At 39.3% G+C, this 14,200-nt stretch overlaps 1 protein-coding gene across 4 annotated transcripts in view; it reads left to right on the top strand.

Moving 5' to 3' along the window:
• FBXL20 (F-box and leucine rich repeat protein 20) overlaps positions 1-14,200 on the top strand; it is a 104,186-nt gene that overhangs the window by 33,311 nt on the left and 56,675 nt on the right. Inside the window, exon 2 of one of the 4 annotated variants that reach the window (XM_055316171.1) lies at positions 4,133-4,256. The exons of the other annotated variants lie outside the window; for them this stretch is intronic. The gene's annotated coding sequence lies outside the window, so the exon portion shown is untranslated. The remainder of the gene's footprint in view (positions 1-4,132; positions 4,257-14,200) is intronic. 4 annotated transcript variants of the gene reach the window in all.

Below are 14,200 nucleotides of genomic sequence, written 5' to 3' on the forward strand. Positions count from 1 at the left end.
ATCAGGGTTATTGGCCTATAGTTTTCTTGTAGTTTGCATATCTGGCTTTGGTAACTGGATAATATAGGCTTCATGAAATAGTTTTGGGAGTGTTTTCTCCTCTTTAGTTTTTTGGGAAGAGTTTGAGAATGATTTGCATTAATTCTTTAAATGCTTCCTGGAGGGATCCCTGGGTGGCTCAGTGATTTGGCGCCCACCTTTGGTCCAGGGCTCGATCCTGGAGTACTGGGATTGAGTCCCGTGTCGGGCTCCCTGCATGGAGCCTGCTTCTTCCTCTGCCTGTGTCTCTGCCTCTCTCTCTCTCTCTCTCTCTCTCTCTCTCTGTCTCTGTCTCTGTCTCTGTCTCTATGAATAAATAAATAAAACCGTCCCGAAGCAGGACTCGATCCAGGGTCTCCAGGATCATGCCCTGGGCTGCAGGCGGCACTAAACTGCTGTGCCACCGGGGCTGCCCAATAAATAAAAATCTTAAAAAAAAAAATGCTTCCTGGAATTTACCAGTGAAACCATCTGGTTTGGGGCTTTTATTTTGGAGGAGGTTTTCAGTTACCAATTCAGTCTCCTTACTAGTTACTGGTATGTTCAGATTTTCTACTTTTTTATGATTCAGTCGTGGAAATGGTAAAAAAAAAAAACTGATGCACATTAAAATTTTAAGTAGTTTATTTGAGCAAACTGACTCAAATCACAGAGTGCCAACCCAGATGATATTTTAGGAGTACTCCACCCACAAGACTAGCAGCAAGGTTTTTGTAGATAAGATGTAGAAGAAAAGTAAATAAATTACTTGATTGGCTATCTTTTTTTTTTAAGATTTTATTTATTTATTCATGAGAGACAGAGAGAGAGGCAGAGACACAAGCAGAGGGAGAAGCAGGCTCCATGCTGGGAGCCTGATGCAGGACTTGATTCTGGGACTCCAGGATCACGCCTTGGTCCTAAGGCGAGTGCTAAACCACTGAGCCACCCAGGGAATCCCTAATTGGCTGTCTTTTAAATGGTTGCCTTATTTGAGATCGTTCTTGTATTTTGATTTTTTTTTTTCAGATTCCAGTGCTTTGACTCCCTGCTTAAAGTTTGGTTTGCCTAGAGAGGCTCCCCAGATTGTAATTTCCATACCAAAGCATTAGAGCCTTGTTTAATTACTTTAGCAGTAGGTTGTTACCTTTCTAGGAATTTACTCATTTCTTTTAGGTAGTCCAGGTTGTCAAGGTATAATTCATAGTAGTCTCATGATACTTTGTATATCTTTGGTATCATTTGTAATGTTTCCTTTTCATTTATAATTTTTTTTATTTGAAGGGTGCCTGGGTGGCTCAGTGGTTGAGCATCTGCATTTGGCTCAGGTCATGATCCTGGAATCCTGGGATTGAGTCCTGCATCAGGCTCCCCATGGGGAGCCTGCTTTTCCTTCTATGTCTCTGCCTCTCTCTGTGTGATTACTTATTTATTAATAAGTATTTTGGTCTTTGTCCACAGTTCTCAGCTCACAACTCCCAAAACTTGGAATTTCCTAAATGATAAGAACAATGGAAACTTCCTTTGTTGGGTGCCTGGGTGGCTGAGTCTGTTAAGGTTCTGCCTTCAGCTCAGGTCATGATCCCAGGATCTTGGGATCAAGCCCCACATTGGGCTTTTTGCTCAGTGGGGAGCATGCTTTTCCCTCTCCCTCTGCTGTTCCCCCTACTGTGTTCTCACTCTCTGTCAAGTAAATAAATAAAATCTTAAAAAAAGAGAGAGAGAGAGATTTCTTTTGTTATAGTATTTGATCTTTTGTCCTCAGTTTAGAGCCATAAACATAAAATGGCATCTTGTTACTCATAACAAACCCCTTTCAACCACACCTGAATTTGTGTTAATAAAGTGACTTTCGGAAAGCCTCTAGTGAGCCTCTAAGGATGTAGGCTGGTTGCCAAGGAAACCAACCATGACTAGAGGGTTGGAACTTTCAGTCCCATTCCTCTACTCCCCTAACCCCACCTATGGGGAGGAGGGTCGAGGGGCTGGAAGTTGAATCACTCACGGATGGCCAGTAATTTAAGCAGTCATACCTATGTAATGAAGCCTCCATAAAACTCAAAATGATGAGGTTCAGAAATCTTCCATGTTGATGGCATCAAATACAAGGAGGGTGGCACACCCCATTTTTTATGGGGAGGGTAGCTCCTGTGCTCAGAACCCTTTTGGACCCCATCCTATGTACCTTTTCATCTGACTGTTCATCTGTATCCTTATAATAAATTGGCAAATGCAAGCTAATGTTTCTCTGGGTTCTGTGAGCCTATTGAGCAAATAAATTGAACCTGAGGAGGGGATCATGCAAACTACCAATTTATAGCTAGTTGGTCTAAAGCACAGGTAATAGCCTAGGTTTGCAGTTGGCATCTCAAGTGGGGATTCTTGTGGGACTAATCCCTCAACCTGTAGGATATGATATGGTCTCCTGGTAGTGTCAGAATTGAGTTAAATTTGTAGGATACCCAGTTAGTGTCAGTTTAGGATTGGGGATTTGCTTGATGGTGTTGGAAAACACATGCCGGAATACCATTGTGATCAAGGAAGATACTTAGTAATGTGTATCTTACTGAATTTATTGAGGTTTGTTTTGTGCCCCTAATGTTCTGTCCTAGAGAATTTTTTTTTCTTTCTTTCCTTCTTTCCTTCTTCCTTCCTTCCTCATTTATTTTGAGAGAGCACATGTATATGAGCACACATGCATGCATGGGGAAGGGGATGAGAGAGGGGGAGAATTTTAAGCAGACTCTGGTGCTAAGGGCAGAGCCCAGTGGGGTAAGGGTAGGGGGCTCAATCTCAGGACCCTGAGATCATGATCTGAGCTGAAATCAAGTCTGATGCTTAAGTGACTGAGCCACCCTGGTGCCACTTAAACCATATTTGTCTTTTTAAAAGATTTTTATTTATTTATTCATGAGAGACACAGAGAGGCAGAGACACAGAGGGAGAAGCAGGCTCCCCATGGGGACTCGATCCCAGGACCACGACCTGAGCCAAAGGCAGATGCTCAACCACTGAGCCACCCAGGTGTCCTCATGTTTGTCTTAATACAAACTGCCTTCATTCTTCTAGGCTGGCTATCTGGAGTAATAATAGAACTACTTGATTCTGAAGGACAATTCTTCAGATATTCGATAGCAACTAATGTTCTTCCATTCAAGACTTTGAATATTCCTCTTATTGTTACCATTTTCCCTAAGACTTAGTTTGGAACCTCTCAATATCCTAGAATCCAAATTCTAAATGGTATTTAGTCAGTTTTCTTTCTCAACTGTGACATTAAAGTTCTTGACAACCATTTAATATATACAGTAGGGTAGTTTTCTCGCTTGATCTAGTCTTTATGCTTCCCATTAATGTATCCTAAGATTATAGTTTTTCTTTTAAAATTTGTTATATAACAAGTCACATAAATGACTCATAATAAACTGAAACTAAGTTTTTGTGAAACTAGGTTTCCTGCTTTGTATTTATGTAAATGGTAATTGCTTAATCTAAATGAAAGATTTTTTTTAAATGAAAGATTTTTTAACTTATCCCTTAGGAGTTTCTTCCTGATACTACTGTACTTTAGAAATCATTGAATCCTGATTCTGTTAACAAAGATACTATTTATCCTAGTGAGTTTTGTGGTCTCCACCAGTTTAGTAAATATTCTTAATGATTTTATCCACAATGTCTAAAATTAGTATGAAAATTTTTATCAAACATGGGGTTTGAGAGTACGTGTATTTCCTTTACTCTTCAAATAGCACTAAAATTACCATAAAGGAATACAAAGAGGCATTAGACCCCAGTGACAAAAATGAGTGGAAGAATTAGAAACCACCATAGATACAAAATTTCAACTATTTTTTAGAAAAAAACAAAAAACACACAGAAGAGTGTTAAGTGATTCAGCCAAATGGAGGAAGTACACCCTGCATTGTCTGCAGGGACAAGCAAATGAATTTACCCAACACAACCTCCCCAGAGACTCAACATGTGGTAGCAAAATATCTCTGAAAAGATAAGGATGAGACTTGAGATTAAAAGTAGATAATGTTAAAAAAAATAGGTAACATTTGAAAATCTTATGAAGTGATTGAATCATACAAACTACCTCTTCCTCCTCTAGGAAACTGGGGATTTTTTTCTCCAAGAAAATGGAAGCTGAGGGTTCTGGATCCAGGAACATCAGATGCATGAAGAGGATAGGGGTTTGGAGCCAAGGAATTAAATGAAAATCTGCATACAGACTGGTGGGTCTTTGAAATAAAAATGAGCTTCCATTTAGCTTCTTAAGGTCATGAATAGGAATGGACAGCCAAGGAATAACAAAACAGTTGAGGAAAGCCTCTAAAATAAGAAGCCAAGAGTGCCTGGGTAGCACAGTCGGTCGAGCAGCCAACTCTTGGTTTTTGGTTCAGATTGTAAACTCAGGGTCGTGAGATCAAGCCCCACATTGGCCACTATGCTCAGCACAGACTATGCTACGACTCTTCCTCTGCCCCTCCCCGTGCATGTGTGCTCTCTCCCTCAAAATAAATAAGTAAATATTTTAAAATAAAATGAGAAGCCAAACAAATAAGACAAAAGGCAGAGAGAGCAAGGGTAGAAAACTGGGGTGGAAGGGGAATCTCTAAGAAATGAAATGTTGTGTCTTCAAAAGAACAGGATGTTATTTTGAAAAATCTTTCAACAAATAAAAAACCTTTATAAATAAAATATAATTGTACCCCCACCAATAGTGGAAGGATTGTAGGTAAAGTTGAAGCAATTTCCTAGGAATTAGAACAAAAAGATTAAATGAGGGAAATAGAAAATAATTTTTTTAAAGATTTTGAGAGAGAAAGAGCATGTGAGAGAGAGAACATATGTGCATGCATGCATGAGGGAGAAGGGCAGAGGGAGAAGCAGGCTCCCCGAAAAGCAGGGAGCCCAGGATCCTGGGATCATGACCTGAGCCAAAGGCAGATGCTTAACTGACTGAGCCACCCATGTGCCTCCAGAGAAAAATACATTTTTTAAAAAAATTTTATTTATTCATAGAGACACAGAGAGAGAGAGAGAGGCAGAGACACAGGAAGAGAGAGAAGCAGGCTCCATGCAGGGAGCCCGATGTGGGACTCCATCCCAGGTCTCCAGGATCACACCCCAGGCTGCAGGTGGCGCGAAATGCTGCACCACGGGGGCTGCCCGAAAAATACATTTTAAAATTAAAGATAGACCAGGAGGTCCAATAATTGACTAATAGAAATCCAAATATTAGAGGACAGAGAAAATAGTGAGAAATGATGCCAAAAAAATCTCCAAAGCATTTTTTTTAAAGATTTTATTTATTTATTCATGAGACACCTAGAGAAAGGCAGAGACACAGGCAGAGAGAGAAGCAGGTTCCCTGCAGAGAGCCCGATGGGGACTGGATCCCAGGACTCCAGGATCACGCCCTGGGCCTAAGGGAGGTGCTCAACCACTGAGCCACCCAGGCGTCCCTCCAAAGAAAGCATTTTCCAAGTCAATAGATTTGTAAATTGAAAAAGCTTTAGAATAGTAAAAAAAGACAAAGACCCAAGAAGCTTGATTATGAAATTTAGTAAACTGGAGATAGAGAGACTTTACTAAAAGCATCCAGAAAGAGTAGCTAGAGGTTACATTCAAAGGACCCATAGAATGGCATTTACATAGTAGTAGCATAGGGAGATAGAAACAGGATCAAGCTGTGTCTTCATATGTCTTCATCGGGAAAGATTTCCTACCTATAATTTTATTGCCAGCTAAATTATCAATCAAATGTGAATTTAGAATAAAGATATTTTTAGACCTGCAAGTGACTCCAAAATTGTAGTTCCCATGAACTCTTTTTTGTTCATAAGTTGCCCTTAAATAGAAAGGGAGAAGAAATCAGGTTCAAGAAGTAGGATTCAAAGAGAAGAGCTAAGGATGAGTCCAAGATGACAGCTGTGTAGCCAGTTCAGAGCATCCCCCAACAGAGTGAAGCAGAAGAAAGAACAGTTTGGGAAAGATACAGATGCAGGAAAAAGAATCTGATATATTTGAGCATATGGAAAATATTGATAGACATATAACAGATGTTGGAGCTTTTGAGGGAAAGCTAAAAATACATAGAAAACGAAAAAAAAAAGAGGTAGTCATTGATTTGTAGAGAAGAAGTGCATGATCTTAACTGTTCTACTTGACTGAGTACTGACTAGTATCTCTCCAATCCTTTCATAATTCCTCTTGATTTAAACAAAGACTGATAAAATTACATGGGATGTGGAGGATGGGGGGGTAGATGCTGAAGCTAAATACTTGTATTTCACAGAAGGGTGTCAGTAAATAATATCTAAATTTGACAAGTCAAGCATATTTAGAAAAAGAAAGGCAAATACCAGAACCTACTAGAAGATTCTGTAGGATGTAGGGATAAGGAGGACTCTGCTGTTTTTCCAAAGCCCTTTGTCTTCATTGTTTTTTTTTTTTCATTTTTTTCATTGTTCTTTCAATATAAAAATTCAGTGAAATTATATAGCATATTGTAGAGACCTCTTTCCAGATATTTATCAGTTAATTAATTCTAGCCAAATATCTAGCTGTATCATGCATTCTTTGTTTAGTTGTCTTGTTCATAATAGCACCATTGTCTTACTCATATCATGGCGTAGGAAGTCTAATAGATTTCTTTGGTCTATTAACTTGGTATCACTTTCCCTTAATGACTTTCTTACAAAGTTATTTCTTCACTTCTGCTTTAAAGAGTCTTTGTTCTAATTTAACATTGTTTCTCTTGGTTCCTTTTAAACTTTTTTTTTAATTAATTAATTTATTTATTTATGATAGTCACACAGAATGAGAGAGAGAGGCAGAGACATAGGCAGAGGGAGAAGCAGGCTCCGTGCACTGGGAGCCTGACGTGGGATTCGATCCTGGGTCTCCAGGATCGCGCCCTGGGCCAAAGGCAGGCGCTAAACCGCTGCGCCACCCAGGGATCCCGGTTCCTTTTAAATTTAAATATAGTTTCTGACATGCAGTCAGAATATCTAGGATACTGTGTACTTTATTTGTTTCTTATGTTACCTAAAACAAGGGAATGCTTTTTCTACAAATAAATACCATGGCTATGTTAAAATACTGCTTTGGAAATATTTCCATAACAGTAAGATGATTTAGAATGTGTGTTTGTGAGTGAATTGTAAAATTACTATCTGACATATGTCTTGGAAAATTCCACAGCTTCTGCCAGTTTTCAGTTTCTGGCACATTGACTAGAATTTGTAAATGAGGATATCAAACTCTACTTTCCCTTGATTTACCAACCCCTGGGCATTGGAATACAAGATTAGAGGTAAATATTTGCTAATCCTGAATCAAATCCCGTTATTGCCAGCTGTATCTGTTCTTAGTTTTTTATTTTTTTATTTGTTTTTATTTTTCTTTTTTAAGATATTTATTTATTTATTCATAAGAGACAGAAAGAGAGGCAGAGACACAGGCAGAGGGAGAAGCAGGCCCCATGCAGGGAGCCCGATGTGGGACTTGATCCGGGGTCTCCAGGATCAGGCCCTGGACTGAAGGCAGCACTAAACCGCTGAGCCACCGGGGCTGCCCTGCTCTTAGTTTCTTAGTGTTTACAGAGATGAGGTGGTGCTAGGGAAAGTGAAGGAGGAGGGGAGTGAGGGACAAGTAATTTTATTGCTACTTTGAGTTTTTAGTTCTTTCCTTTTACTTTATAACCTCAAAAAAAAAAAGTTTTCAGTAGGACATGGAAGATTTCCTGGATTGAGCAGCATCCAAAATGATTTCCAGTCCTACCCAGTGGGTCATCAAAATTCATGGAGTCCTCAGGGCTCAAAAATGTTGCTTGTGATAGTTAAAACTGAGTAAATGAAAGTAATAATCAACAGAAAACAGAATAAAGGTGCCTACTTCTTTTATACTGAGAGCAATGAATTGTTAGTGGATATAGATTTTGGTTAGTAATTAGGATAGAAATCAGGATAAAAGAAAGCTCAGAATGTTGAGTCAGATATTAAAAGGTATCCAAAGCAGAAAGTTTGACCTATTAAGTAATGTGTCTGTTTTCTAAGTGTATCCCTTCCTTAGTATTTTTAATCTAGGAATTTCTTTCTTATGATAAATTTACTCATGAGATGGTAATGCACTGACAGTAGTTTTCATTTAAAATGCAATTATATTCCAAATAGGGATGAGATGTTAGGCGGAAGGATTGCAAACTTATTTTATTTTAGATTTATTTAGCCATACAAAAATGTTTTTCCTCTTAGGTTCTGGAAAGAAAGCCAGTCGGAAAAACATCTGGTGGTAGTTGAACGAAGAAATGGCATAATCAGTAAAAATTACTTATAGGAAAAAAATAGTGAAGAGAAAATTTTATGTAGCTTTAACTCTGGATTTCTTTATGAAAATTCTTTTTTTTAAGGAGAGGAAGAGTTCTTTATTATTTTTTAAAATATGTTTATTTTTAAGTAATCTCTGCTCCCAACATGGAGCTTGAACTCGAGTCCAAGATCAGGAGTTGCATGCTCTACTGACTGAACCAGCTTCAAATTTCTCTTTTTTTCAAACCATTTATTTATTTATTTGAGAGAGAGAGTGAGTGGGAGGGACAGAGAGGATCTGAAGCAGACTCTGTGCTCAGCACAGAGCCTGATGTGGGTCTCCATCCATGACCATAAGATTATAACCTGAGCCAAAACCAAGAGTCAGATGCTCAACAGACAGAGCCACCCAGGCACCCCCTGAAATTTCATTCTTAATCTCTCCCTAAAATTTTCCTCTCACCAAAATATTTGGTCTGTGTTGGACTACCTTTGTATGTCTCAAGTTTTACCCTCATCTATGATCATGAGTTGTAAACATTAAAGAGCCTGTTTTTATAGCTTTTGCTGTTATCAACCACTCTAAAATTAAAACAATTATTCAGCTTGGCAGGACTTCTGCTGGTTGCTGGAAAAGTTATTTATGAGACTGCAGCTATATGGTGGCTTGACTGGGGCTTGAGTGTCTAAGAGCCTCACAGTCGGACGTCTGGGTATCACTGTCAGCTGGTTCTTATTTTTCCACATGGTATATCATCATTCGGAAACCTAGCCTGGACTTTTTCTTACATGGTGGCATGAGTGTTTCAAGAGGATAAAGCTTCAGTGTTTTGTAAGGCTTAACCTTGGGAATCAAACAGTGTTACTTCCATCACATTGTTTTGGTAAAATTAAGTCACCATGTCAACTCAGATGCAGAGGGTGGGAAACCAGACTACCTTATGAAGGGAGGTATAGCAAAATCCCATTGCAAAAGGTCATTGCCAGAAGGAGTTAAGATTTATTGAAAGGTGTCATTATGGGCAGCCCAGGTAGCTCAGCGGTTTAGTGCCACCTTTGGCCCGGGGTGTGATCCTGGAGACCTGGGATCAAGTTCCATGTTGGGCTCCCTGCATGGAGCCTGCTTCTCCCTCTGCCAGTGTCTCTGCCTCTCTCTCTCTCTCTCTCTCTCTCTCTCTCTCTCTCTCTCTCTCTCTCTGTCTCTCATGAATAAATAAAATCGAAAAAAAAAGAAAGCTGTGATTATGAGTTTCTACCATGGTTTCCACTTTGACTCCAGTGATTCACATTCTTATCACATGCAAAATATCCGCTCCCAGTGGTCCTCATGTGCAGTTCCCCTTGATCCAGAGACCTATGAACTAAAAAGAAAAGTTATTTACACCATGCACACAATATACATTGTTGTCACAGGGATAGAATAATGGCAATAGACATTCTCCCTAAAAAAAAAAAAAAAAAAAAAAAGAAAAATAATAATAATGGGGAGCTAACAGGAGGCACATAGCAGTTGTTGATTCCCATCAGTTCTAAAATCTAGATGAGCATATGTCAGGGTCATCTACTCCAGAAGCAGGAAATGTGGCTGGACTTGGGCCCAATTCTGCTTCCTGGGAATGGTTCCTGAATCCGTTTTTCTCTGTGATTCTTGGTACCACATTCTGGGCTATTTTTTTTTTAATTTTTATTTTTATTTATTTATGATAGTTACAGAGAGAGAGAGAGAGAGAGAGAGAGAGAGATGCAGAGACATAGGCAGAGGAAGAAGCAGGCTCCATGCACCGGGAGCCCGATGTGGAATTCGATCCCGGGTCTCCAGGATTGCGCCCTGGGCCAAAGGCAGGCGCCAAACCACTGCGCCACCCTGGGATCCCTCATTCTGGGCTATTAATGCTGCTTTCTGAGAGGTCTCTCCTTCTACCTACTTAGCAATGTCTTATGAAGCTAAATATCTTTCTTAGTGTACTTCCTTCCTAGAGAAATTTGGAATCCCAGAGGCCGCTCTTCTTTTTTGAAAAACCTCTGTCCCTTTTAATCCAGCTGGAACATCTTCCTTTAAAATTTCTAGGATTTTTGGGACACCTGGGTGGCTCAGTTGGTTGGGCATCTGACTCTTGGTTTTGGCTTGGGTCATGCTCTCAGATCAGTCGTAAGATGGATCCCTGTTTTGGGGTACATGCTCAGCGCAGAGTCTGCTTGTCCCTCTCCTTCTCCTCCCCTCACTCATGCACACATTTTCTAAAATAAATAAAATCTTAAAATAAATAATAAAATTTCTAGGATTTTTCTATGAATCTGATTTGTTATTCTCCATCCCAAAAGCTGTATTATAACTCATTTTAAGACAGGCCTCTCTCTAGTTTGGTTGTGTCAGGCTGTTGTGACATAATTCCCTTAAGTTTCTTAGAGGAATTCTTGTCTAATTGAGAGAGTCAACTAGGCATGGCTTTAAAATTTTCTGAGGTTTCTCAAAGCAACTTAACAGCCACATTATTTTATCTGGTATTTACCCTGTAGGTAGTTCTCATTTTGAGAATCTTACGGCTTGAGAGACAGAAGATGAGAAATAGTTTTATTTTCCAGTATAGTAAGATCTAGGCCCTCTATATGTCTTCTAATTTTTTTTCTTGAAAACTAAACAGTTCTTTCTTTTTTTTCTTTTTTAAGATTTTATTTATTTATGAGACACACACACAGGGAAAGAGACATAGGCAGAGGGAGAAGCAGGCTCCCCATAAGGAGCCTGATGTGGGACTCAATCCCAGGATCCTGGGATCAGGACCTGAGCCAAAGGCAGATGCTCAACCACTGAGCCACCCAGGTGCCCCTAAACAGTTCTTTCTGTAGTGTATTTCTTACCATATTTTATCATAAGCAGCTAAAAGAGACTAATTACCACTTTCAAAGCAGCTGATATAAACACGTTTAAAGACTAAAGGAGCAATGCCTGGATGTCTTGGTTAAGCATCTGACTCTTGGTCTCAGCTCAGGTCTTAATTTTAAGATCATGAGTTGAAGCCCTGTGTTGAGCTCCATACTGGCAGCCCAGGTGAGGAAAAGATTTAAAAGATTAGAGGAAATCAGATTTAAGTAATTAAAGGAGAGTATGATGACAGTGACTCAAATAGAGAATGTCAATAAAGAAATAAAAATTATAAAAAAGAATCAAATGGAAATTCTGAAGTTGAAAAGTAGAATAACTGAAAAAATTACTAGTGGAGGAACTCAAAATCAAATTGGAGATCACACAGAATGAGAATCCCTGAATTTAAAGACAGAGCAGTAGAAATGATCCAACTGGGATCCCTGGGTGGTGTAGTGGTTTAGCGCCTGCCTTTGGCCCAGGGCGCGATCCTGAAGACCCCGGATCGAATCCCACGTCGGGCTCCCGATGCATGGAGCCTGCTTCTCCCTCTGCCTGTGTCTCTGCCTCTCTCTCTCTCTCGCTGTGACTATCATAAATAATAAAATAAAAAAAAAAGAATCTATAAAAAAAATAATAAATTAAAAAAAAAAAAGAAATGATCCAACTTGAAGAAAAGAATGAAACAAAATGAACGGAACCTCAGGAATCATGGGACATCAGCTGTACCAACAATACATATAGTTGGAGACTGGAGATGAGAGAGTCGGAAAAAAATATTTGAAGAAATAATAGCTGAAAATTTCCCAAATTTGATGAAAAGCATGTATCTACACATCCAAAAATCTGAGTGAGTAGGACTAATACAAAGAAATCTACACCTGGGCACATTTTAGTTGAACTGTTTAAATCAAGATACAGGGATCCCTGGGTGGCGCAGCAGTTTAGCGCCTGCCTTTGGCCCAGGGCGCGATCCTGGAGATCCGGGATCGAATCCCACGTCGGGCTCCCGGTGCATGGAGCCTGCTTCTCCCTCTGCCTATGTCTCTGCCTCTCTCTCTCTCTCTCTCTCTCTCTCTCTCTCTCTCTGTGACTATCATAAATAAATTAAAAAAAAAATCAAGATACAAAGAAAAAATCTGGGAAGTAAAAATTCATGGTGTATATGAGGGAACAGCGATATGATTAGCAGGTGACTTTTCACCAGAAGCCATGGAAGCAAGAAAGCAGTTGGGTAACAAGTCAAAGTATAGAGAGTAAAAATTTTTAAGAATTTTATATTCAGGGGATCCCTGGGTGGCTCAGCGGTTTAGCACCTGCCTTTGGCCCAGAGCGTGATCCTGGAGTCCCGAGATCAAGTCCCACATCAGGCTCCCTGCATGGGGCCTGCTTCTCCCTCTGCCTGTGTCTCTGCCTCTCTCTCTGTGTGCATCTGTCATGAATAAATAAATAAAAATCTTTAAAGAAAAAAAAATTTATATTCAGGGGATCCCAAGATGGCTCAGTGGTTTAACGCCTGCCTTCATGCCCAGGGCATGATTCTGGAGTCCCAGGATTGAGTCCCACATTGGGCTCCCTGCATGGAGCCAGCTTCTCCCTCTGCCTGTGTCTCTGCCTGCCCCCCCCCCCCATGAATAAATAAATAAAATCTTTTTTAAAAAAAAGAATTTTATTTTCACATCAAAGGACACTCAAGAAACTGAAAAAACCTGAAGAATGAGAGAAATTATTTGTAAATCATACCTGAGAACAGATATATTTATATCCAGAATATTTAAAGAACCCTTACAGAGCCATTACAATGAAACAACCCAGTTTTTTTACAAAAGTCAAAGGACTTGAACAGACATTTCCTTGAAGAAGATATATGAAAGGCCAACACATATGAAAATATGCTCAAAATCATTAGCCCTAAAAAAAAATCATTAGCCCTTAGAGAAAGGCAAATCAAAACTAATGAAATAGCACTTTATACCCACTAGGATGAGTATAATTAAAAATAGCAAAAATGGGAAAATAAATATTAGCTATGATGTGGAGAAATTTGTGTTTCTTTTTAAGTAAACTCCACCCAGCATGGGGCTCAAACTCATGAGCCCGAGATCAAGAGTCACATGCTTCTCACTGATTTTGCCGCCCAAGTGCCCCTGATGTGGAGAAATTGGAAACTTTTACCTTGTTGGTGGCAATGTAAATTGGTGCAGTTAGTTGGTGGAAAGCACTTTGGTAGTTCCTTAAAAAGTTAGAAGTACCGTACAATCCAGAAATTCCACTCCTAGATGTTTAGATACCAAAAGAATTGAAAACAAATATTCAGAGACGCCTGGGTGACTCAGAGATTGGTCTGCCTTTGGCTCGGGGCATGATCCTGGGGTTCTGGGATTGAGTTCCACATCAGGCTCCCTGCAGGGAGTCTACTTCTCCCTCTGCCTATGTCTCTGCCTCTCTCTGTCTCTCATGAATAAATAAAATCTTTTTAAAAAATTCATAAAAGTATTTGTGCACAAATAATGTTTATAGAAGCAATATTCACAATGGGCAAATGTAGAAGCAATCCAAGTGTTCATTAACAGATGAATGGATAAACAACATTTGGTATATCCATACAACAGAAGATTATTCAGTCAAAATGGAATGGATTACTGAAGTATGGTACTATATAGATAAACCTCAAAAATGTTATAAAAAATGAAATAAGCCAAACATAAATGGTCACATTGAATGATTCTGTTTATGTGAAATATCCAGAATAGGGGAACCTGCAGTGACAGGAGAATAACAGTTGGCTAAATCTGTGAATGGGAGGATATGGGGTGGTAGGTCTTGAGAATGATTACTTAATGAAGACTGAGTCTTCTAGGGGAACAAGAACTTTGAAATAACTGTGGCAGTTTGCATAACATTGCAAATACTAAATGCCATTGAATTGTACCTTAAAATGGTGCATTTTATGTGAATTTCCCTTCAAAAATAATTTAAGTGAATTCTGTATCCAGCAAAG

This window comes from Nyctereutes procyonoides, unplaced genomic scaffold (assembly GCF_905146905.1).
Source record: "Nyctereutes procyonoides isolate TBG_1078 unplaced genomic scaffold, NYPRO_anot_genome, whole genome shotgun sequence".
NCBI lineage: Eukaryota > Metazoa > Chordata > Mammalia > Carnivora > Canidae > Nyctereutes > Nyctereutes procyonoides.